We start from the raw sequence: 9,418 nt of genomic DNA on the forward strand, positions 1-9,418 counted from the left end.
TATTTTTTCACATAATTGTTGCATGGAACATTTAAGGAATTAAAAAAAGCATTACACTTTAACATATAAGAAAAATAGTGTAATTGGCTGCCATTTGGTTGCAATGTGTCAGGACTCAAACTTAAATTCAGGAATTGCAAAATCACTGATGCTTCTTTTTCATGAGGCTAATTTGAAGAGAGTTCTCACTAATGCAAGATGACAGGTGGGCTCAAGTGCAATGAAAAGATAAAAAGGTGAGGTGTTCTACCTGACCATGGGTGATAAACAAAAGAAAACAACTGAGCCTCCATTTCCTCATCAGAAAAAAAAAATAAAGTCTTTATTTACAGCTCATAACCAAAGAAAAACAAGATAAAACTTAACTTTAGGAAATGGCAGAATCATGGGTCTTCACACTTTCTGTTTATTGCTTTTACAAACATATCTTCCCAAATTGAGTTACTTTCTTCACGTGGATTGTTACTACAGATGCAGTCTCATAAATTTTACAATATGCTACTATACCACAGGATAATCAATTCATCTAACAGTGAATCTGTGGTGAAATTCCACGTTTATAATATGGAGAATCATGGAGAAGCTTTGGAATTAGTGTGATTTCAGAGTTTTTCATACACTGAGGTGTTGACCTTTCCTAAAAGCAAGGAATCTGACTACCACATTTAGAAATTACAGAGGGCTGTGTGTATACTATGCATATATCATATATACATCTATCTTATAATGAATAAAATTTATCAAGTTTATTAGTTATATCTTATTTCTTGCCCAAAATATTGTGTTTCAAAATTTCTTGGGGCACAAATCTAGCAGTCTTTTTCAAAATAATAAAGATTTACAACTTGATTCATTCATTTATTCACCTGTTCAGTACAGAATTAAGCACCCTAAACCTATAATTCCTTTAAATAATCAGCACAAGCCTTTTGTTAATTTAATAATTTTAACTTTTATGAGAACTTCATATGTGAACATTTTATCTCTATTACACCTGCCCCTTTGCTCTCTCAAACTCCTCTTGTGTACCCCTAAATCATTGTCTCACAATTATTATCACACACACACACACACACACACACACACACACACACACATACACACACAAAGATGGGGTCTGGGAGACTAGGAAATTTTTTCTTGTTTCTTTGGAAGAAGTTTCAGATCAATGTTTGCTCATCTGTCTTCACTTTTATTGCTGCCATGCCTGTACAGCCAACCAGTGGAAGTCAACACAGGAGAAATCAGATTTCCTGACATGTTTTCCAATCGTTGCAAATAATAGAGGGCACAACACAAAGATTTTTTTATGTGGGTCCCAGAATCCTTGTGGATTGAGAAGACATTTTTATTAAATAAAAGTCATCTATACCATCTGTCACACTGTATAAATAAAAGTCAAACAGATAAAAGACACATGGTTGCTGAATGCACTGCTATATAGCTGACCAAAATATCTAGAATGAAATATTCCTGTCTCTCCTCTCTTGATATTTTCTTTCCTTTGGCTTGCACTTTCATCAGTTAGAAGATTTATGAAATAGAGAAATGTTCTATAAAATGTCACCTTAATTTTTCCATCTAAGAAAAATAATACATTTCACAAAAGTAATTGTTGATTGGATAAAGTTCTTTTGTTTTTAGAATCTTTAACGTCAACTAGCTGGACCATAATTAATGCCTTCTAGTGTGAGTATTATAAAGGTGTCTCCTCAATAAGATCTGAAAGGCAATTTGTACAACTAAGCTATTTTGATTCCATGATCTCAATGTGCAACACTTGCCATACACCCATCTTTCATACCTGACTCTGCAGAAATATTCTTTGTCCTACTGCAACCAAATTACTGGAGCCCCTTATTCCAACATACCTATAACTCCTTGAGATCCTGTCTCTTAGGGTAGAGAGGATTACCATAGCTCTTTACTGCAGCCCTCTTAGTCTTTCATCCAAGCCTATCTCTTTTCCTCTCTGCCACATGCTGAAATGTAGAAGCACTCCTTGTGAGGCATACACAGCCATAGCACTTTCCTAAAATACAGACAGAACATCAAAAAATAAGGAATGAAACACCTACTTAAGAAAGACAAGAAACATAAACACCTAGAATCATGTCAGTCATCATAACTCCAGGTGCCTGCCTACATACACACCAGCACAAAAGTACAAACATTAATAAGCATGACAATATACCTCTACAAGAACCCACTAACTGTATTACAGTAGTCCATGAGGAAGACAATAAAGATAAAGCATAAGAAAATAATTTCAAAATAGCAATTATAAATATGTTCAAGGAAATTAAAGGGGATATGAATAAATCCCTTAATGAAGACCTTGAAAGCATACAAAGTTAAATAAGGCAATGAAAATAATTCATGACATGAAGTAGAATTTAACAGAGAAATCAGAGAAATAGAATCACTAAAGAAAAATCAAACTGAAATAAAACAGGAAAAAAATAAGAAAGTCAAACAAAAACTTCAGAGGTTCAGGTGTCCATTGGCTAAATCTGAACATGGGGTCTAGGTTTCCTGCATGCATTGTCCTTGGTTGGTACAGCAGTTTGTGCAGGTTCCCCTGGGCCCAGATCCACCAGCCTTGATGATCTGTTTGTGGGACCCCTGGGCCCTCTGAGTCCTTCTATCACCCCATTCTTCTGTACCACTCTCACCTGGAGTCCAGAAACAAGTCTCAGCATCTGTCCCCATCCTCTACTGAATGGAAACTCTCAGAAGATATCTATGTTGGGCTAATATCTACTTATAAGTTAATATATACCATATGTGTCTTTCTGGGTCTGAGTTATCTCACTCAGGATGATGACTGCTACTTCCATCCATTTGGTTTGCCTACAAATTTCAAGATTTTCTTTTTTTTAATAGCTGAGTTGTATTCCATTATTTACAGTTGGTGCCCCCAATTTGATCACTTCCCATTGGTGGGGATGCCCAGTGGCACACAACAGAAAGGGAAGCAGGCTATCCAGAAGAGGCTTGATAAGCTATGGTTACATAGTGGGGGAGGAGATTTCATTCTATCAAAGGTCTAGGAGAGGGGAATGGGGCAAAAGTGGGAGAGAGGGTGGGAACGGGAAGATACAAGTGAGGGGATAACAATCATGATGTAATCTGAATATTCATATATCACATATGAATATTCATTTCATAAGAAAAAAATCTTCAGAGGTAAATCTTACCTATAGAGTACAAGACATGGAAAAGAGAATCTTGTGTGTTGAAGACAATATAGAAGAAATTGATTCCTCACCTAAAGAAAATGTTATATCTAAAAAAAAAAGTCCAGGCAGAAAACATACACTTAATTTGTGATGCTATGAATAGACTAAATCTATGAATAATAAAGTAGTAGAAGTAAAGGAAACTAGGTCAAAGGCACAAAAATATTTTCAACAAAGTCATAGAAGAAAAATGTCCTATCCTAAAGAAAGAGGTTCTCATCAAGATACAAGAAACATACAGAGCAACAAATGCACAAAACTAGGAAAAGTATCCCATAATACATATTAATCAAATCATTAAATGCAGAGATCATACAAAGCATATTTAAAGGCACCAGGGAGAATTATTAAGCCCCATATAAAGACAGATCCCTGTGTATAATCTCTGACAGACTACAAATGTCAGCCTAGACTACCATATTCAGCACAACTATGAATCACAATCGATGAAGAAAGAAAATAATTGAATAATCAAACCAAATGTTCACAATTTCTATTTACAAATCCAGCTCTACAAAGGTACTAGAAAGAGAACTTCAGTCTGAAGAGGTTAACTACATCCAAGAAAATACAAAGCATGAATATCCCAAGACCAGTAAATCAAAACATATTATAACAAGAAAATAATACATCAATAAACACTGCTTATTGATATCTCAATATGAAAGACTTCAAAAGAAGAATTAATACTCCTCAAATCATTCCACAGAGTAGAAACTGGAGGCACATTGCCTAATTCTATACACAACTCCACAATTACAATGATATCTAAACCACACAATTATCCACCAAAGATGAAACATTACAGACCAATAAAAGACAAATATAAGCAGATAGGATTTAAAAATTGGATCCATCATTAAGCTGAAACCAAGAAACATACCTCACAATCAAAGATAAATTTTACAGCAGGGTAAAAGTATGAAAAATGTATCCCATGTGAATAGACCCAATTAGCAAAAAGCTGTACCATTTTGATATCTAAGAAAATAAACATTAAACCAAAATTAACCAGAAAATTTAGGGAAGGATACACATCAAAGCTAATGCCTACCAATGATATTGCAGCACTAAACATTTATGCAGCTAACACAAGGGTACTCTAGCTCATTAAAATAAACACTATCATGGTTAAAAATTGCATATACTTCACACAATGATAGTGGGTAAATTCAGTGTCCAGCTTTCTACAATAGTCAGGCCATCTAAACAAAAAATAATAGAGAAATATTTGAGTTAAATAATTCAAAGAATGAGTGAAACAAAGATCTGGTTCTTTGAAAAAATCACTAAGATTGGAAAACCCTTATCCAAATTACTGAAAGACAAAAACAAAATCAAATTTAGTAAAATTAGAGATGAATTTTCCTACAACAGACAGTGAGGAAATCCAAAGAATACTAAGAATGTACTTTAAGAATATGTACTCCACCAACCTGAAAAGTCTAAAACAAATGGATAAAGGTATTGACCTATATGACCAATTGCAATTAAATGAATATCAAATAAGCAATTTTAGCAGAACCCCTAGTGAAATAGAAGCAGTAACAAAAAATTGTCCCACCCACCCATCCAAAATAGCCCTTGCTCAGATGAGTTCAGCACAAAATTCTACCTAACCTTCATAGAAGAATTAATGCCAATACTCCTCAAATCATTTCACAGAGTAGAAAGTGAAGGCACATTGCCTAATTCTATAATAAGTGCACAATCACAATGATATCTAAACCACACAAATATCCCTCAAAGATGAAAATTACAGAGCAATATCCTTTATAAACATAGATGCAAAATTTCTCAATAAAGTACCTGAAAACCAAATCCAAAAACATATCAAAAATTTTATCCAAGTTGATGAGATCCAGGGAAGGTTCAATACATATAAATGGATAAATATACTACACCATGTAAACAGATGTAAATACAAAACCATGTGAAAATCTCATTACATGCAGAAAACATTCTTCCATGACAAAAGTCCTGCAAAGACTAGAAACATGGGCTATGTTTCAATATATATGTATGATTCATAAAAAAGGATTAATTAGGTTGTTAACTTTTAAATAATACCCACCCTTAAAGATGAGATACAGGGATAAAGAGATGGGTCAGTGGTTAAAAACATAGACTGCTCTTCCACAGGTCCTGAGTTCAAGTCCCAGCAATCACATGGTGGCTCACAACCATCTGTAATGGAATCTAATCCCTACTTCTGGTGTGCACGAAAACAGAGCACTCATACACAAAAATAAATAAATAACTGTTTTTTTTTTAAAAAGATGAGATACAATAGATATTGGTTTACAATCAGAATAGGAAAGATGTTTTATTTAAGGTTGCCAAATACAAATAGCCAAAACACTATGAATGTAACATTTATATAACTCCTGATTGTTTCATGGTTCTTCTTGCTGTAGGTAGTTTATTATATATATATGTAATAATATAAATGTATATGTAAGAAAAAATAATAAAAGAAAAAGGAAATGTTTAGTTTTAAAACATGTAACATATTATATTTTAGGATTTATCTGTTTTTGTAATTAACTGCCACTTTTTTTTACTATGAGGTAATTCCCTTTTCTCAGAAATATAAGTAAGGCAACCAACAATAGATGTCATTAAAATTGGGAAGCTTAACTTCATCTGATTGAAATTAAGATGCTTGACTTCATCCACTTGAAGTTAAGATGCCTAATATCATCTCCCTTTTGTCTTGAATGTGTGTGTGAGTGGCCTTTTTTCTATCACTCTCTTATTTCTTATTTCCTTGTAGATTCACAAATAATTTAACAGACACAAGGCTCCCCTGTAAGAAAAGCAGGCATATTTTAGACTACTGGAGATCTCCACAAAGTGGCCTATCTACAGATCAAAGAGCCTCCTTTTATAAGCCCCCTACAGTTTTTGGCTAGAAGCCACTTTTATAGGCCTGGCTGTAGGGAAATTGTGGTCTGTTTAAGTTTTCCTCCTTGGCTGCAGTACAGCCAGCCTCTAGAGAAGGAATCCTGGGCTTCCTCCCCTCTTCTTTCAATCATGATCAGTTGCCTGAGCCATCAGCTCTGGAAACCCAATAGATGAACTGAACTAGAGGGGAATCCACATCCAGACTCAGAGATCCTACCCTGGACTTTCCTAAAGCCTAAAATACACATTAACACACAACTATATATCTTATAGCACCAAGAAAATCTTCCAGCAAAAGAATTGGCTATATCTTCCTGTGTACTTGCCCAAAGGGGTCCCACAGGTACCCCAAACATCCCAGGTTATTTCACAGGCTACTTGCTATCTTCCTTAACCTAAGATTCTATTGTTGCAGACACAATTTACTTGTTTCATAGATTCAAGGAAACCAATCTAGTGCCCAGCTAGAGTCTTCACCTTTACTATCATTTATGATTCTGTAAAGTACTTTGCACTGTACTGTAAGAAAAAATTAATCAACAGTACTACCAAACTAAAAATACTGTGATATACAACAGCTACCTACCTTTAAAATATGCTGGTCCAACAATGGCACAAATATTATAGGAACAAATACCACTTAAAAAAAACATAATGCCCACCCCCAACACCTCAAGATCCCATAATTTAGAGCCATCTGGAAAAAATTTTCCACTTTTGACATAGATTCTGAACTTCAGTAAATTATTTGGATAATATTTCCCATGAGTTTATATTAGGATCCTGCTCACTCATCCTGCCTCTTTATCCAGTAAGGATTCCTTTCAATCTGTTGTTGCTCAGTTGCCTTTGTCTGTTCATATGCTGTGGGTAAAAATATTATCTTCCCTCAGTTTAAGAGACAGATGTTGATACCCATAAAATCAACATAAAAGTGTGAACATGTGAGCAGTTTTACACACATAGCCTCTGTATCTAACCAGTACAGTATCTTGACAAAAAATCATGGTATTTATATATCCTGTCATAAAGGCTACTGTGAGGCCAATTATAAGTTCATAAAAGTCTGAACCTTCAATTTATTTAAATGAATGAAAAACTGGCAATGCTTCAGTTTTTCAGACTTCTCAGAATTGCTTTTAGCCTTATGCTACTGTTTTCAATATTCTTCAAGCATACAACCAGACATACTGGCTCAATGACAGGAGTGAGTCTATGAGTGTCTTTGGTTGACTGGGATTTAATGCATTTGCTTTTGTTTTAGAAAGGCCTGATTATGTACCCATAGACAAAACCTTCACTTCTTAGGTATTCAGTTTAATCAAAATATCTAAGGAAGAAAATAACAAAGTTAAATTCTATCATTTAGCATATAAAGATTTATTCTCTGAAGATACACACAATTAGTTGTTAGACTACAGACAGCTTCTTTGTTCCATAATTATCAATAGCAAAATGACTTTGATTAAAAATATTGGCATGAAGCAACATAATTAGGTTTACAAAGAAAAACATTGAGAAGAACGTATAAAAAAGACTGCTGACTTGTTTTATTTTAAAAGTTAAATGTATTTAAAAGGAAGTGTTTTGGGGTGAAACTATAAAATCGCCATCCTTTAAGACCTCAGTCAAGTACTAACATAAGAAATAATTTTAAAACAGGAATCAATGAGTATTAACACAGGACTTGTTGAAAACAAACAAAATATTTTAAAAGGAACATGTTCATTGAAATAAAGTAAAACACTATAAGCATATAATAGTAAAACACAGGAACTGGAGAATGGGTAGTTGTGGTGGAACATGCGAATAATCTCAGAAGTAGAGAGGCAAAGGCAGGAAGATAAAGAGTTCATGGTAATGCTCATCTATACACATATTTTTGGTCCAGCCGAGGTCACTCAAGGCTTTGTCTAAAATAAAATGAATGTGGAGTATGGTTGTGGAATATATGCCATTTACATTTCTATTAAAAGACCTAACTTGACATAAACTACTAGCATCAGTGAAGAAACTTTAAACCAAGTGTTCTAGGTTTTTCTAGTGTTTATCAAGAAATAAATCAAGTTATAGTATTTGATAAATTAGGTATATTAGGAAGTATCTCATAAAAGATAAGAATTATATAATGTACCCTTTTCCCATTTACAATACAAGCACAAAGCACATTCTTTGGACACAAATGTTAACCACTATCCACTTTTAAGATACAGATGATATCTGTGCAGGCATTTTATCATTAATGCAATCCAATAGTACCAAAGCATGTCAGCACTTTGGAATTCATGCTACATTCCCATGCTTAATGAAAACTAAAGTAAAAGTCCTTTCTATCTACTTCAACCGTGCCATACAATTAGCTAAAGAAATAAGAGATGAGTTATAAATCACTATTCTGTCAAGTTGAGAAGCAAGCTTGGAAATTGGTCCGAGATCAAAGACAGATTCCTCCCTAAGGCAGAGGAATGTATCCTTACATCTTTATAACTAAAGTTTTGTCAAGCTGTGTGGAAAATATAGTGTTATGCATAGGGATAGTTAGGAAGCCAGCCCTATGATACTCCAAAATGATGTATTTCCACACAAAGGACCAGATTCCTCATGTGACTGGTATATAATTGCTAATCATCACAGATGTTGTGAATTTATACCCATCAGTGACAGAAATAAATCAGGGCATTCTGATATATGCCACACTTTTACAGTTACAGTGACTTCACACCAATGGTACATTCAAAATGCTAAGTAGCATAATTAGTTACTGATAAGTATATGGCACTAATCATGTCAGAGCTAAATCCTTGGAACAAATATTGAATATGCTCCTTATCATACATATAACCAAATGGGACTAATTTGACACTAGGCTTGTAAGCATTCAGGCATTGAAAATGTATAACACGTCTTAAAAACTAGAACTGATATTCCACCACATAATTTATAAAATGAACTATTACTCTACCATCATTTTGCAATTTGTCAAATCTTATCAAATAAGACTTTTAATTTTATATTCAAAAGAATTAGTTCAAAAAAAGAATTTTTTTATTTCAGCTATGCCTTGAAATTATGCAACTGTCATTTTAAAAGTAGAATGCAAAGATATACTTCAAAAATAGTTGCAAAACAAGTGACTTTTCCTTGGAATGTTCTTTGACATATTTCAATGTTTTAGTTAAACTTCAGTAAACAAGTTAGGCAAATCTTCCAAGTATCCTTCAACCTACTGCTGAAATCAAGGATAATTTGTCTTAATTGTAACCCTAATC

This window comes from Acomys russatus, chromosome X, assembly GCF_903995435.1.
Source record: "Acomys russatus chromosome X, mAcoRus1.1, whole genome shotgun sequence".
NCBI classification, from domain to species: domain Eukaryota; kingdom Metazoa; phylum Chordata; class Mammalia; order Rodentia; family Muridae; genus Acomys; species Acomys russatus.